The sequence below is a fragment of the Trichomycterus rosablanca genome, chromosome 7 (assembly GCF_030014385.1).
Source record: "Trichomycterus rosablanca isolate fTriRos1 chromosome 7, fTriRos1.hap1, whole genome shotgun sequence".
Classification (NCBI taxonomy): Eukaryota; Metazoa; Chordata; class Actinopteri; order Siluriformes; family Trichomycteridae; genus Trichomycterus; species Trichomycterus rosablanca.
In genome coordinates this window covers 29,944,287-29,962,606 of record NC_085994.1, presented here as the reverse complement: position 1 = coordinate 29,962,606, position 18,320 = coordinate 29,944,287, and positions in this window count along the sequence as shown.

The window sequence follows — 18,320 nt, the reverse complement described above, 5'->3', positions numbered from 1 at the left end:
TACATGTCTCTTAGGGACTTCAAAAGCAGGCTTATAACCTCTTTACCTTACCTAACCAGTGAACTCAGACTTTTAGTAGGCAATAGTAGACTTGTGGTTTAATGTGTACTTGTAAAGTGTTCTGTACATTTTCTCTGCATTTCACACACAGTTTTCAGTAGCAGAGTTTTGCAACTACATCAGCAGCTACACAGTTAGTGGCATTTCAAGCCCTGATTTGTTATATTTTACCAGTAATATTAAAAAATAAAGTCTATAACTGTTTCACTGTGAGAAACAATCTATAGTAACAGAGAATAATATTGGGTAAAAAACACTTTTATGGCTAATGGAACCTACACCGATCAGCCGTAACATTACGATCACCTCCTTGTTTCTACAATCACTGTCCATTTTATCAGCTCCACTTACCATATAGAAGCACTTTGTAGTTCTACAATTACTGACTGTAGTCCATCTGTTTCTCTGCATGCTTTGTTAGCCCCCTTTCGTGCTGTTCTTCAATGGTCAAGACTCTCCCAGCACCACTACAGAGTAGGTATTATTTGGGTGGTGGGTCATTCTCAGCACTGCAGTGACACTGACATGGTGGTGGTGTGTTAGTGTGTGTTGTGCTGGCATGAGTGGATAAGACACAGCAGCGCTGATGGAGTTTTTAAACACCTCACTGTCACTGCTGGACTGAGAATAGTCCACCAACCAAAAATATCCAGCCAACAACGCCCTGTAGGCAGCATCCTGTGAACACTGATGAAGGTCTAGAAGATGACCAACTCAAACAGCAGCAATAGATGAGCGATCGTCTCTGACTTTACATCTACAAGGTGGACCAACTAGGTAGGAGTGTCTAATAGAGTGGACTCCAGCAGCGCTGCTTACACTTATATGGGGTTTTTATGGGCATGCCTTACCTCAAGGCTACTACTGGGGCATTCTGTGAGGCCCTTAACCACCAAAAGTGCTGACATCCCTTATCAATAAAAACCGAAGCAAACCCCATGGTCCGGCATCACAACCTCAATAGAAAAGATGTGCATGCTAATGCGCTGACAAAGTAGACAGGATGAAACCACAATACAAATAGAAGGCCATGGCACCTGGAGTGCATCAGTGCTCATGAGTCACAGGTGGCTGTCACTAAGAGAAAGACAAGCCACCCATGGGACTGTGTGCCCCCTCTGACAGCTGAAGAGAGCCACGCAGAAGTTCACGCCTCTGATTTAATTTATTTATTAATGCACACAAAGTGACATACAATCCTGACAAATTAAAATGAGGTAGATTAGCATTAATGGATTTCATAAAAAGGGAGCTTACTCATTATTGCTGTTCCAATATTTGCAGACAGATTAGGCAGACCATATAGTTTAGTTTGTTTACCAGTATCACTTTTCACTGCGTTTCTTAATTAAACATTAACTACTGCTATTACATTCTATTGTATGGCAAACATAAACATCTGCATTGTTCCACAAACTCATAATTACACATATAAGAATTAGCAGTAGCACAGGACTTCATAATTACACATTTACAGGCTTTTATTCTTCAGTTGTATGAGGGGACAATACAGGGTCCGTTTCAATGCAGTCTGTGATCTAAAAGATAAACAAGCACATGGACAGTGGGGGACAATGCTACACAATGAAGTTCCTGACATGACATGAGATGAAATTTTATTAAAATGATTGTTTATTAAGTGCAGCATGGTAGCTTAGTGGGTAGTGATGTTGGCTTACAGCTTACAGTTGGTGCAGTATTAAAAATGCAAATAAAAAACTGTAATTTTTTACATTTACTTTATTGTACTTAATATGAACCCAAAATATTTCATGTTTTGTCTGATCAACTTCATTTTATTTGTTAAAATACATTTATTCCTGCATTTCAGGCCTGCAAAACTTTCTAAAAAAATGGGACAGGGGCAATTTAGGGCTAGTAATAAGGTAAAAAACTAAATAATTATGTGATTTAAAGCAGGTGATCAACGAATGATTGTAATCATAATTTGGAGCAAAAGGAGCATCCATTAGAGGCTCTTTCAGGAGCACATATGGGCAGAAGATCTCCACTTTGTCAACAAATGCATGACAAAAGCCCTAGTAATTTAGGGCTAGTAATGAGGTGAAAAAAATAAATAATGATGTGATTGCAAACAGGTGATGTCAACAGGTGATTGTAATCATGGTTTGGTACAAAAGCAGCATCCAGGAAAGGCTGAGTCTTTGATAAGCAAAGATGCACAGAAGATCTCCAGTTTGTCAACAAATGTGAAAGAAAATGATTGAAATGTTTAAAAACAATGTACCTCATAGAAAGATCGGAAGGGATTTGCATTTCTCCCTCTACAGTGCACAATATCATTAAACCATTCAAGGAATCTGGAGGAATTTCAATTTGGCATAAAGGCCAGGGGTGTAAGCTTAAGGTGAACGCCCGTGATCTTCGATCCCTCAGATGGCACTGCATCAAGAACCGCCACTCAACAATAGCTGATATAACCACATGTGCAAGGGATTACTTTGGCAAACCTTTGTCAAACACTATAATACGGAGTTACAAGCACAAATGCCACTTAAAACTTCACTGTGCAAAAAAAAGAAGCCTTATGTTAACCATGTCCAGAAGCGGCGTCAACTTCTCTGGGCTAAGAGGCATCTGGGATGGACCATTACACATTTTTTAACAAGACAATGCAAAACCACATGCTGAACACATTGTAAGGGCATGGCTGTGATAAAAAAGAGGGTATGGGTACTGGACTGGCCTGCTTGCAGTCCTGACCTGTCCCCAATACAGAATGTGTGGACATTTTTTTAAATGAAAAATGTGACAACAACAACTTTGTTTTGTTGCAAACCGTAAGGATGTATATTATTGTATATTGTGAAATGAAGTTGGCCAGACAAAACATGATATATCTTGTGTTCATACTGTCTGCAATAAACATACTGTCTTCAGTAAATAAAATGTAATGTTAGATTAAAGTATTATTAATTTGATTTAGTTTATTATTACATGAGATTTTTTTTGTTATAGTAATTACTTTGTGTACATTCAAGAAAAATAGGAATTAGACCTTCAGAGTCGTATTGAACCTGTAGCATCCTTTATTGATAGCAAGTGTTATGACTGCTGCACAGCAAAATTTACCAGAGTCCTAATTTAGCTCTTTGTTTTCTGGGCACTGTCTGTGGTCTGTGTAAGTGGCATGTTTTCCTGTGTTTGCATGGTTTTTTTCCAATGCAAACACAGTGTGGAATGGGAGACTGACTGAGTTGGCCTTTAATGAATTCATGCCATGTCCAGTGTGTATTCTTGCCTTGCTACCACCAAAATCCTTACAAGCATGATGTCATTACTAAAAATAATAAATACATGTATAAATAAATTAACAAGTTAACATTTATATACGTATTTAATTTTAAGTTGTTTAGTTGTAAATTTGCAAAGGTGCATGTGTGTGAAATGGAAAACGATGGAATGCATTTTTGTGCTAGGCCAAGACATTATATACAGCTAATATAATGATGTTAAATAGAAAAGATGACATCATACATTATTGGCTTAACATATGTGTTTGAGCTTGTGTGTGTGTGTGTGTGTGTGTGTGTTACAATGACTCGCAGAAGTGTTTAGGGTGCAAGTACAGTTTGAGTTTTTTTTTTATTATTGTGTCATGGGGACACAATGAACAAGCAAGGCAAATTCAAAGTCATAGTTGAGGTCAAAAGAATGGGTCGGTTAATCAGCAAACAAAATAATAAGGACAAGGCAAATCTTGTGGTCGTGGAACAATGGCAATGGTCAAAAACACCATAATCAGAAGATCTAGGCAAAAATACTTGGTACAGATTCTGGATACACACTGATACCTCACACTGCTGTGTATGTAAGCCCTTTTGTGTTCGCAGACCAAACAAGGCAAGGTTAACACACAACAGGTGCATGGCATCAAAGTAATCACAGGGACTAAATACAGGTGTAAAAAAACAAGACTAAAACATCAAAGGCAGAAATCGGGTAGGAAACAAAATCGGGCTCAAACCGGTGCAGGCACTAACAGAGAACTCACCTCTGATCCTTGGCCGACACTTAGGTCTAGCAGCATGTTTGTTAGGGTACCTTATGTGGAGAGAAGGCCATAGCCTTCCCACTCAACAAGGTACTCATCTTACTAAGCAAGGGGAATCAGTCTCTTAGGATTCTGGGGGCTCTGTAGCTGTGACAACTTGGGCTAGGGGACCTCGAAGCAGTGGTAGCTCAGTGGTTAAGGTACTGGACTTGTAATCGGTTGCTGGTTCAAGCCCCATCGCCGCCAAGATGCCACTGTTGGGTCCTTGAGCAAGGCTCTTAAAGCTCAATTGCAAAAGTCTTGTTCAGTCATCATAATTCACTTTGGATAAAAGCGTTCGCTAAATGCAGGTTTCATCAAAGACACCTGATAAGTCAAAGACAGAGGTACGTCTAATCTGTAAGTAACGTAATTTACTTGTTTCTTCCTTTTAAATGGCCTCAGGTAGCGTTGGTTCAGTTCTTTGCCGACAAAGATGTTCCTTAAATCCCTGTATGCATTTGCGGTTGGCATGTTTCATTATTTGCGCGCACAGCTTTCGCAGATTGGGATGGGCTTGCTCCCATATTTGCTTGCTCTTGAATTATATGTCCACCGCCAGGGCTTCTTTGGGGGTTGTGTTCCAGGGATGCAGAGGAGGCTGGTACCCTAGAAAGTGAGGTTGGAAGTGCTTTAGAGAATTTTGGGTATCCCCAGCCCAGGAGCGGAAGTAATGCCAGTCAGTCTAACTTGTAGTGCAGAACAGGCAAAATAATTAAATGTATATATTGGTTTACCCACTCCACCTGTCCATTGCTTTGGAGATACTAAAAGTCAGACTCACTGAGAGTCCCAGCTTTCTCATGATGCTCCCCCATACAAACTGTCACTAATTTAATGTCCTACTGGATTCTGAACAACCGAAACACATGTGAGAGTATGATTTTGGCAGTTTTGAAAGTGGAGAGTAGTTTGGGCAATGCAATTAATAATAATAAAAAACAGTCCATTACGACCATGATAACTGTTATTTGTAGCTGCAGTGAGGTCTGTAATGACACCTATGGCAAGATGTGATCAGGGTAGCTGGGGTATGGGCAGTGGCATGAGCTTCCCGGAGGACACAGTACAAGAGGACATGTAGCAGTGGATTTCTTCTTTCATATTTGGCTGGGATTTCAAGTGTTTGTCAAAGTCACATTCTGTGGTGTGGACAAAGCAGTTGGGATAGAGAACTGGAGCCGGGCATGGGTTATTAGGTCCGGTTGGGTATTGCTTTGATAATGTGCTAAGCTTTATGATTCTTGGTACCACAACGATATAAAAATAATGAATTAAAACCAATTAAAAAACTGGTGTTGAGGCGTTTGGCGGCTTTGTAGTATTTTAAGTTCTTGTGGTCGGAAAACATGATAAATTAAGCCAGTGTCACCACTCTATCAAAGAAAGATTTAAAGCATCTAATGAACATGCTGGGTGTGTTATTCTTTTGTTGGGGAGTACATCAATATGTCGTCAATGTAAGCAATGAAGAACCTCCCTAACATGTCCTGTAGCACGTTATTTATCAAATTCTGTAATACACTGGGGGCAAAGGACAGACCATAGGGCATGACTCTATATTCGTAGAGCCCAGAGGCGGTACTAAACACGGTATTCCACTCATCACCCTGACAAATCCTCACTAAATTGTGGGTGCGCCGCAAATCCAATTTTGTGAAGATGGTAGCGGTGGACAGCTGTTCTAATGCCACTGGGATGAGTGGTAGTGGATATGAGTATTTTAAGGTGACTTCACTGAGTCCATGGTAGTCAATGCATGGTCTAAGGCATCCTCCCTTCTTCTCAACAAAGCAGAACCTAGCCAGGACTGGTGATGTAGATGGACAGATGTACCCCTGACGTAGCACTTTAACAGTATATTCTGATAAGGCTTGTTGTCCCTTCTGGGTTTAGAAGTAAATTTTTCTGGGTGGTGCAGTACTTCAGGTCATTGGACTATGGGCTTTCATTCTTTCCTCTCTCTCTAACTCTTCTTTACACATACTGACAACAATTGGACAATTTCAAATGTGGATTCATCACTTTGTTATACTTTAGTCCACTTATCCTTCTTCCAAATAATGTGAACTTTAGTATTTATTAGGCCTTTCATTCTGTTCTTCTTCCATGAAGTGGTTTCTTGGCTGCTACCCCTCCAAAAAGACCATTCTCAATCAAGATTTTTTGAACTGTATACGGGTCAACTTGGCATCCCGATGAAGCTGCCAGATGCTGAGTCAGGTCCTTGCTGGACTTGTTCTAGTATTTTAAAGAAGAAACTCTGAGAAATGTTTCATCAGATTTCAAAAGTTTTTATGGCCTTTCAATTTTTTTTATACTTTTTATACTGTTATACTTTATAACAGCATATATACCACATTTTAAGTATCCAGTTTGTTTGATTTCCCTTTGAGAGGGGCCTTGCTGATGCAAAATTATGATTTAGATATGTCAAATAATATTTGGCATTTTGAATGGAATTATCTGAATAAAAATTGGTCATATACATGTTAGCATGCTTTCAATGAATTAAACTTATATAACATGCATATTTAATATGTAAGCATGCACGAACCTGGTGTAATAGTCTTTTTTTCACAGCAGTCTGTGAATATAAAATAGGACAAATACAGCTGTTGGCCATGGCATTAATAGGGATCCATTCCTTTCAGGTTTAAAAGAGCCAGGTTCATGCTATTGCTCAAGTATTGGGGAAGGTCACACTAAATACTTTCCACTTTACCCTATAGAAACTGTTTTTCTAATTTACTCTTAGTTTTTATTACTGCATACAAATTTCCTGTATTTTTTAGTTGCATGGTCATTATATCATTGGTAAAACAAATATAATGGTGTATTAAAACCTTTATTTTGTTTAGGTTTAATAAAACCTAATGTATTACAAAATAAACCCTTATTAAAAATTATGTTGTTCGTGGGTAATTGCTATGGTTTTCCAGGGGGTTTCTGTGGTGTTGGTAAGTGGTTGCTATAGTCTTCTAGGTGGTTGCTAGGGTGATGCTAGTTGGTTGCTAAGATAATGCTAAGGCTAGGGTGGGGCTAACAGGTGTTATTAGGTGGTTGCTATGGTATTCCAAATGGTTACTAGGATGTTAAGTGGTTGGTATAGTGTTTCATGTGATTACTATGGTATTCCAGCTGGTTGTTAGTTACTGGTAGGTGGTGTCAGTTCCCCATCTTACCAATGTCACGTGATGCATGACATCACATCACCACAGTTATAAAAATTTTTAAATCAAACAAAATTTATTCTGTCATTCTCCACAAAGCTACTCATAACGTTATTCAAGGCTGTACTTAATCTGAACATTTTACATTTTTGTCTTTCTCAGACTCTCCGTTTTCCGTCATCTTTCTTCTTCTGCTTAAAACGCCTTTGCAGCTCCAGTTAGATAGCTGTGTGTGCTTACTCAAAAATGGCCACCAATGCAGTAGGTCATCTGGGTACTTTTCGCATACTTTTCAATAAATACTACGTATTCTGACACACTATCCGCTCTCGCGTACTGCTTTGGCATACTGTTCAGTATGGAAGCATGCGATTTCGGATGCAGCCTATGTTGTTCCAGCTAATTGCATGGGTATGGCTTGGTGCTTGGTATGAAAAGGCAAAAGGGTTCTTAGCATGTTCCAAATGTATGGGCTTAAACACTTTTGATAAGGTATGTAATTGTGTGTGTTAGTGAGGATGAGAAGTGTCAGGATGTATGTGTAATGTGACTGTAGCCACAGAAAGAAGGAGGGATTGGGTGAGTGCACAAGTGACAGTTGAAATTTGAATACTGAACATTCTGTCACTGCATTTTAATGGGCAAATGCTTTTAAATGTAAATCTTTATATCTCACAATTATGAAACTAAACAAAAGCCTTCATTTAAAGATTACCTGAGGGTTTAGGAGCTCATGTGTTCAAAGGTCAGGCATGGTTAGCTGCTACACTTGAATCTTCATGATGTAACAGAGGGACTGTTTCATTAGTCATTAATTTATTTTAAAAAAGATTGGAGAATAGATAAAATCAAAGCATCAAAAGTGTGTTGCTCCTATCCCTTAAACTGGGACATGGCTACGGACCTATATTGTTATTATGAAAACAAAAACTGCAGAGTTTCTTACATTTACTTTGACTATTATTTCATTGCTGACAGTATGAACCTGAGATATTTCATGTGTTGTCTGTTCAACTTTATTTCATTTGTTATTATACAACCACTCCAGCATGCAACAAATTCCAAAAAAGTTGGAACTGGGGCAATTTAGGGCTAGTAGTGAGATTATATTATTTTAAACAGGTGATGTCAATAGGTTATTGCAATCATGATTTGATACAAAAGCAGGGTCCATGAAAGGCTGGGGATGGTCAAAGGATCTCCAGTTTGTCAACAATTAGGTAAGAAAAGCACTTCTGTAAGTCGCTTTTGATAAGAGCGTCTGCTAAATGTTGAAAATGTAAAAGTAAATTATTAAAATGTTCAAAAACAATATTCCTCAAAGTAAGACTGGAAGCGATTTGTAGGGTTCTCCTTCTACAGTGCAAAATATTATTAAACGATTCAAAGAATCCAGAGGAATTTTAAAACGTAAAGAGCAAGGGCACAAGCCTAAGCTTAACACCTGTGATCCCTGATCCCTCAGGTGCCCTACATCAAGAACCATCATTCAACAATAGCTGATATAAACACATGAACAAAGAATTACATTAGCAAACTTTTGTCAAGCACTACATTACATTCATTCACAATGTTACATTCACAAATGCCATCTTAAACTTTACGGTGCAAAGAAGAAGCCTTATGTTAACCATGTCAAGAAGCCATGTTGAGTTCTCTGGGCTCTAAGGTATCTGGGATGGACCATCACACAGTGAAAATGTGTATTGTGGTCAAACTAATAAGTATTTAGGAATTTTTTGGAAGAAATAGATGGCATGTGCTCCATACAAAAAACAAAAAGGACCATTCAAACTTATCAAAGTTTCAAAACTTATCAAAAACAAGTCCGAAAGCCAGGGTCTGTCATGGTATGAGGTTGATACAGACAAGTACATTGAGATTAATGCAGAAAAGTACTTTGAGATTTTAGAGCAACATTTCCCAGGAATGTCTATGCGTTTTTCAACAAGACAATGCAAAACCACATGCTACACACAGTACAAAGGCATTGCTTCAAAAGAAGAGGGTACAGGATGTGTTGCAGGCCTAAAATGTAAGATTTTTTATTTGCATTTTCTGTGCTGTCCCAACTTTTTCTGATTTGGGGTTGGGGACTTTTTTCTGATAAGCTCAGATGTACAATTATGCGTAGACTACAAAATCTTCCATGCAACAGGACAGTAAGGTGAGGTGAGTGAGCTGCATTAGCTGTAGGCTATTATACAGGGTTAAGGTGCTGGCATGTGTTAGCCTTTGAGGTCACCGGTGCTAAACAAGTGGCCTCTGGCCCTAGTGTCCAGTTCCCTACATCAAACCATCTGCTCAAATTCCTCCACAGTGCTGATAATTGTAAAAAGAAGGGAAAAAACCCCCCAAAAAAACAAACAAACTGAGAATGCAGGGGTTAACCCATAGAGACCAAAGAATAGTTTTTAGCTGTAATTGCGCTCATTGTCTTTTTGGTTTCATAATGTCTAAAATGTATAACATACATACAGTACATACATACATGAACAATGCATATATGCGCATGCATATGTTCATAAATTAATACATAAATACAAACACTCACTCATTTTCTTAACCGCTGGAGCCTATCCCAGCTTTTTTCCAATGGGCGCAAGGCACACAGTAACACCCTGGACAGGGTGCCAGTCCATCGCAGGGCTACACATACACACACACACCCATTCACCTACAGGGAAACTCAGTGTCTCCAGTTAACCTGACTGCATCTTTTTGGACTGTGGGACAAAACCGGAGCTCCCGAAGGAAACCCACACAGACACGGGGAGAACATGCAAACTCCACACAGAAAGGACCTGGACCACCCCGCCTGGGGATCAAACCCAGGACCTTCTTGCTGTGAGGCGACAGTGCTACCCACCGAGCCGCCGTGCCACCCTAAATACAAACAGTGCTTATTATTATCAAATAATATGATCATTTTTTTGACAATGTCTCTTTCTGAAGTACTTGTGAGACTGCTATGTGTAAAAAATATAAAGATTTAACATATATCTAGAATGTATTTCATGTACATGATATTTAATTAAATTAATAAAACATAATCAAGTTCTTATACTTTGTGTAACAGCTCTTATGGGAAAAGGACAAATTAGTAAGAGATTAAGTAGGAACTGTCCAAAGTTTAGAAATAATAATAATTTATCTTTACAGTGCATTTTACATTGATGTAAATATGGAACTGCCCTTTTTCTAATTGCTTTTGTTAGTTCGTATTTGTCACACTGTCAAACAAAACATATTAAACAAAGAAGTGGCGTCCTTTAGTGTGACCTCCCCTTACACTTGAGCAATAGTAAGGACCTGGTTCTCCTAAACTGAAATAGAATGGAACTATTTCATATAAAAATTACTGCTGTGAAAAAGGTCTGTTACACCAGGTTTGTGCAAGCCATGCTTGAGCATTACATAAACATCTTGTATGAGTTTAATTAATTGAAAACTGGCTAATATGTTTAAGACCAACTTTAAATCACATAATTTCATTAAAAAAAAAACAAAGATCACAGAATTTGACAGACCTAAATCATAATTTCATTCAAGCTGTAATAAAGAACGACTGGAAGGCCAAGAAAACCTTCAAAATGTAATGAGTTTAAGAGTTTCTTCGTATCTACACTCATTTAGTCTAAATCTATGATCCTCCTTTATACAACATATCAAAACACTGTAACTGGCAGCACAAAGATAAGCTAACATGACTAAGGTGAGAGACAGTGCTTATACTAGTGACAAGTGCTCTAATGCAACACAGAATAAGGACTAAACTACTTTCTAGAGACTAAACTAAGGGCTACACTACGACTAACCACTAATGTCACAACAGACTAAAGTAATCATACACTACAGCTAAGCTAAATGCTCTGCTTAAGCTGCCAGGTTGACATACTGCAGCTTTTTCTTTCATGACTTATTGAAAACATTCCCCCACAGAACCATCAGCTGTACTATTAAGACACACCGGCTGGAGTTGAACCAGAGGACAAGACTGGGACGCAGATTGATCTCTGCGATCTTAGATGGGAAGATGAGTCTTTGACTTAGGTCGACTCACATTTCACAATTTCTAGCGATGTTCAGTGGACGTGGGACTAAGGTGAGGGGTTGGTCCACTGTTTTCCCCTTTCTGAATAAAGGATGTGGACTCTCTTTTGCTCAGGTGCTAAGGCCAAGCACCTAAGCACTTAGTTATGGCACCAGTTACCCAGATTGTGTTGGAGGAATGGTTGGGCTGCACACTGGAGACAGGCTGGGTTTTCACCAAGCCAGAGATGAAGGTTTGTTGGAGAGGGCAGGACATTGTATGTGTGTCTGACAGTAAAACTTCCCATTGGTTTCCTTATTCCACAGCTCACTCTGTGATTTTTCTTCTCTCTATGCCTTCCCACCTTATCCAACAACCTTGCTGGGCTTGGGAGACTGCTCTGGCATACCTGGCTGCTTCCTCCTGGTGACGCACCTCTTCCACTACCAGATACTGGCACTTCTTTGAAATTGCCGTTTGCCATCTGGATGTTGTTGCTCCTGAGCCTTATCCCCCATGTCCCAAGGGTGGTCTTTGTCTCTGCTACTGTTGCAGCTGGATTCCTTTTTGTTCTTATTGCCAGGGTACATCTTACCACAGTATGGCGAGACCTACAGTATGTAAATGTCATTTCCAGCCTTACCTTTGCACATTTGTACTGCTCCACCAAGCTTAAAAATGGCAATCCTATGCTGCTAAAGTATCTTGGTAGGTCAACCACTTCCTTACTTGTGTGCTCACTAGTCTCTTCGTTATATAGTAATTGGCTACATGAGATGGGCCAACAGTATTGTAAACACCACAGCTTCAGCTCCCCTAGAAGAACAGTGTTAATTTTCATAAGCCCGTTGATTGTATCCTAATTGTATCCAGAGTTGACTGTCTTTAAGGTCAGAGTTGTACGGCTTCCTCAGGTATTGGTTTTTCATTGATGTAGAATCTCTCACTGGTTAGCTTCCCTTGTGGTCAGATGAGTCAATGACTGTTATATTTGGCACAGAGGACCTGACGTCTGTTTTACCTGAAACCAAGCTCAGAGACCATCTAGACCTATAAGGGAAAAGTGCAAAAGCCATGGAATAGGGGTACATCAGTGCACGTGTGAGAGTACCATTGACACAAAGGCATAAATTGAGATTTTAGAATAAAATATGATGCCACTAGGGCGATCTCTTTTCCTGGGAAGTCCATGGATATTTTAGCAAGACAATGACAGGCCTCATTCTGCATACACACCAGCAGCATACTGTAGATTTGTAGACACAGAGTACCTTTGCTTGACTGGCCTGCAGCCTAAATCTGTCTCCTATGGAAATGTATGGCGCATCGTGAAGAGGAGAATTAGACAATGGAAACTGTGGGCTGTTGAGCAGCTGAAATCATGTTTCAAGAAAGAACTGGGAAATATTCCACTTGCAGAACTGCATTAGTTAGTGTCCTCAGTTTTAAAACATAAGAATACTGAATGGGTTAAGAACAGAGAGACAGACAAGTGAGACATACAAAAAAACAACAACTGACTAAAAAGTGTCATTGGTTGGAAACTTTAACTTACAGTAAACCACAGGCAATAAAATTCATGCAGACAAAAACAGCACTACAGTCTTTTGCATCTCATTTGGACTTGCCGTGAACTCAAAGGGCTCAGCATGGCTGTAGAAACTTGACTGAGCCAAACCCAAGCGAGGCCCTGACTCTCTCTCACCCAGACTGTAATTAATTGGGCCAAATAATATGTGGTTTTGCAGTGCTCCAGATTATTGAAGGACTGGAAAAATAGCATCAATGAAATACGAGCCGAGGGGCTGTATAATTAAAGTATGTGGCACAGCAGATACAAAAACATGTTTGAGTAGGACTTGTCAAGTAATAATATAAGCAAAGTCATTTTTTATTCCTTCTGTGTCTTCTGATCTGAATTATTTAACATTCCAGGCAGGACAGAATGGTATAGAATACCATCACAAATTTAAAGAACTTTTTATAGTGAAGAGTAAAGTTTAGTCGTGAACAGCATTGATTGTAAGCTATCAAGCTGAGCGCCTAAGAGACCACTGCTGAGAATTTACCCAGCCACTCATTTAATAAGTACAATAAACAATCTGGCCTATATACAGAGCTGTCTTTAGGGTAGGAATCAAAATGGCATTCAGAATGGTAGGGGGTTAAATGGACAGGTCTCTGTATCCTGCATGTGGAAAATGAGCCAAATAAGTCTACCAAAATATTTTCACTGGACTAATTTCCTATGAGGTATCATAGCGACAGATGACTTGAATTGAGAATGTGTGAAATGTCAAAAGGTCAGTGTGTGCTAACAAAATATGTTTGGCTTTCAGACTGACCGTTTTAATATATCCAATGTATTTTTAGGACAGGAGAATAAAGGTGACTTGATAACTGGTTAACAAGTCTACAGTCTAAATTTATACTCTCGGTTTGTGCAAAATTAGATACACTCTCATTTCTGACACATGAACCCTTTACTATAAAAAGTGGTATTGACAACCTCACTACATGCAAAAAAAAAAAGCTTCTGTCTGGAGAGGTTTAATGGGTGAAAATGTTATACAGTGGTACCTTGCAACTCAACGTCCCCTAAACTCAAAATCTTTGAAACTCAACGTCCTTCGTCAAGACATTTGTACCCCTAAACTCAACGTTTCCCTTAAACTCATTGTGTGTGTGACTGCTGCTGTGCTCAGCGCTCGACATGCCAACATGAGACAAATCTGCATTTGTGTGGAATAACCATCACATTTACTCTGAAAGCTCCACATGTATTTCTGTTTAGCTGGATTTTGCTCCTGTTTCACTTTTAAACTTGTGTTATAGCTCGGGGTTCTGAGAAATTGTAAGAATCAGCTTTTCCGAGAGAATCTAAAATGATTATCATTAAAAAAAAATTGTGACTTAATGTATTAAACAAACGACATAGAAACACTAAACCTCTCTTAATTATTGCTGCTTATTCGTTCTTTCCACTAATTAAGATGCATATGAATAAAGAAGTCAAGGTAAAAAGCAGGTTTTTTTTGTATTTTTAATTGATTTTTACCTGTTTCTTATTGTATTTCAGAAGTTTTTTTTATATTATATGTGTTATTTTGAGTGTATAAGTGTCAAAAACAACCCAATTATTTTTCATGAGCCTAAAATATACACAGTTCCAATGGAACGCATTAACAGGCTTCCCATACATCCTTATGGGAAAAATACCTCAAAACTCAACGCCTTTTAAACTCGCCATGAGTTGGAATGACCGTGGGTAGAACTCAGTCTTAAGTAAATAGGACAAGGACTGCCAGCCAAGCTTTGGCGGTTAACACATTACAGACTGTTTGAGAGATACCTCATCCCTAATAACTATTGTTATAGCTTATGAGCATTTCTCTGTTATATATTCACTTCTTGCTTCTCTCAAAGCAGTGTTGCCGGTTTCCAAGCCCAACCAGAAACACTGTACATAAAGCAGAAATACACCATATGAAAACACCAATTGTACCCATCCACCCAATCACAAAATTAAGTAATTTAAAATGACCAAATACTTACCACAGGCCACACCTTCAACTGTAGTGAATGAAGAGTGAGTATGAGACTGTAAAGGAAGAGAGTGGAAACTCTGAGAATGTTGGGCTGGAGTTCAGGATGACTTTCTTCTTCTGTTTCATTAGAATACAATTCCTATTTACGAAAAAGTTGGAACTCTTGGACTCTTTTTTTTTAACTGATGAAAGTAGAACAAAAGATTTCCGATGTTTTCACTGATCACTGGATTTTGTGAATAGAAACACATTTAGAATTTGATGCTTGCAACACAGCACAGCACACTTGCGTACTGAAAGAGCTTACTTCTGTATCGGCCGAGCAGTGCACACTGCCTCTAATTTAGTACGTACCGTTTAAGTAGTCATGGAACTTAACATCATAAATGTCACAGCGTCACCTGCAGCTGTGGAGCAGAAGCGACAGGCAATGCCAGCTTGTAAGCTCGCAAAAGGCGCGTTTGGCTTCGTGCAACACTGCGAACTTAGTTTTGGAGTTGGAATTGGGGGGAAAAAAAAGTAAAAAGTTTATAGAATATTCAAGTTACAGCATTCCTTAACACGCATCATATCATCATAATAAGGTATAATGGAAGAACCACCAATGGACCAGTCTTTTAAAGCAATAATGGTTTGTGGCTCACCACTTTGTGCCAAACTTCAGGAAAGGAATGCCAATCAGTTAAAATGTCTGAATGCAAGATATGCATGTGCGTATTCAAATAATGTCAGTGGTGAAGGTACACAGCATTTCCTTTTTTAAGCCATGGGTGACTTATACAGACAATATACCATGTGCATTTCCTGGGTAATGACAATATATTGAAATTAAGTAAACTATTCAAATATATACTGCTAAATAATATTGCAAACATGTTTTGTTGCTAGTTTTTTCATCTTTTTCATTCAAAAGTTTAGCAAAAATCTATCACTTATTATAAGAAAAAATGATTAAAAGAGGACTGTTGCAGCTTTGTTGTTTTATGAGCTGCTCACTACATATTTTATCCATAATCAAAACTGACATTAAATGTTTGTTTAAGGTAATTTTTTATTTTTTACTAGAAATGCATTTTTAAAGCTAAACTTTCATTTTTGTTTCTTTATATTCCTAATGGAACGACACAGTTACATTTTAAAGAACACAGCCTAAATTAAGCTTTAGATGCTTATGTATTTGAAGCAAAATGACCAGTATAAATGTTTTGTTTGTTTGTTTATTAGGATTTTAACATCATGTTTTACACTTTGGTTATATTCATGACAGGAACAGTCATGAATGTATCAGTTGTATTCATGATCAGTTCACACAAGGTTATATCGAGCACAGTCATGGACAATTTAGTATCTCCAATTCACCTCACTGGCATGTCTTTGGACTGAGGGAGGAAACCTGAGCAAACGGAGTAAACCCACGCAGACACGGGGAGAACATGCAAACTCCACAGACAGGACCCGGACCGCCCCACTTGGGGATCGAACCCAGGACCTTTTTGCTGTGAGGCGACTGTGCTGCCTGTATAAATGTAATAATATATAAATGGCCAATATATACAGTACAGGCCAAAAGTTTGGACACACCTTCTCATTCAATGCGTTTTCTGTATTTTCATGACTATTTACATTGTAGATTCTCACTGAAGGCATCAAAACTATGAATGAACACATGTGGAGTTATGTACTTAACAAAAAAAGGTGAAATAACTGAAAACATGTTTTATATTCTAGTTTCTTCAAAATAGCCACCCTTTGCTCTGATTACTGCTTTGCACACTCTTGGCATTCTCTCAATGAGCTTCAAGAGGTAGTCACCTGAAATGGTTTTCAGGTGTGCCTTATCAGGGTTAATTAGTGGAATTTCTTGCTTTATCAATGGGGTTGGGACCATCAGTTGTGTTGTGCAGAAGACAGGTTACTACACAGCCGACAGCCCTATTGGACAACTGTTAAAATTCATATTATGGCAAGAACCAATCAGCTAACTAAAGAAAAACGAGTGGCCATCATTACTTTAAGAAATGAAGGTCAGTCAGTCCGGAAAATTGCAAAAACTTTAAATGTGTCCCCAAGTGGAGTCACAAAAACCATCAAGCGCTACAGCGAAACTGGCACACACGAGGACCGACCCAGGAAAGGAAGACCAAGAGTCACCTCTGCTTCTCAGGTCAAGTTCATCCGAGTCACCAGCCTCAGAAATCGCAAGTTAACAGCAGCTCAGATCACAGACCAGTTGAATGCCACACAGAGTTCTAGCAGCAGACCCATCTCTAGAACAACTGTTAAGAGGAGACTGCGCAAATCAGGCCTTCATGGTCAAATAGCTGCTAGGAAACCACTGCTAAGGAGAGGCAACAAGCAGAAGAGATTTGTTTGGGCCAAAAAACACAAGGAATGGACATTAGACCAGTGGAAATCTGTGCTTTGGTCTGATGAGTCCAAATTTGAGATCTTTGGTTCCAACCGCCGTGTCTTTGTGAGACGCAGAAAAGGTGAACGGATGGATTCCACATGCCTGGTTCCCACTGTGAAGCATGGAGGAGGAGCTGTGATGGTGTGGGGGTGTTTTGCTGGTGACACTGTTGGGGATTTATTCAAAATTGAAGGCACACTGAACCAGCATGGCTACCACAGCATCCTGCAGCGACATGCCATCCCATCTGGTTTGCGTTTAGTTGGACCATCATTTATTTTTCAACAGGACAATGACCCCAAACACACCTCCAGGTTGTGTAAGGGCTATTTGACCAAGAAGGAGAGTGATGGAGTGCTGCGGCAGATGACTTGGCCTCCACAGTCACCGGACCTGAACCCAATCGAGATGGTTTGGGGTGAGCTGGACCGCAGAGTGAAGGCAAAGGGGCCAACAAGTGCTAAACACCTCTGGGAACTCCTTCAAGACTGTTGGAAAACCATTTCAGGTGACTACCTCTTGAAGCTCATTGAGAGAATGCCAAGAGTGTGCAAAGCAGTAATCAGAGCAAAGGGTGGCTATTTTGAAGAAACTAGAATATAAAACATGTTTTCAGTTATTTCACCTTTTTTTGGTAAGTACATAACTCCACATGTGTTCATTCATAGTTTTGTTGCCTTCAGTGAGAATCTACAATGTAAATAGTCATGAAAATACAGAAAACGCATTGAATGAGAAGGTGTGTCCAAACTTTTGGCCTGTACTGTATATATATTTATATATATATAGCCTTGTAATATTAAAAATTGCTAGTCATGTGTAATCATGTTGCAATTTCTTACAACTGTAATTTTACACTGATACCTTTCTCAAGAGGCAGTGTTCATATACCACCAAACAGGAACACTAACATAAACAAACCAACATAAACTCTCACAACTGTGTTTTCAATTGCCAAGTACAATTAGAAAGTGTTGAAGACAGTTTATGATGTGTGTATGTTTTGAGAAAGGTTTCCATGCACTTGAGTAAAGACACAGAC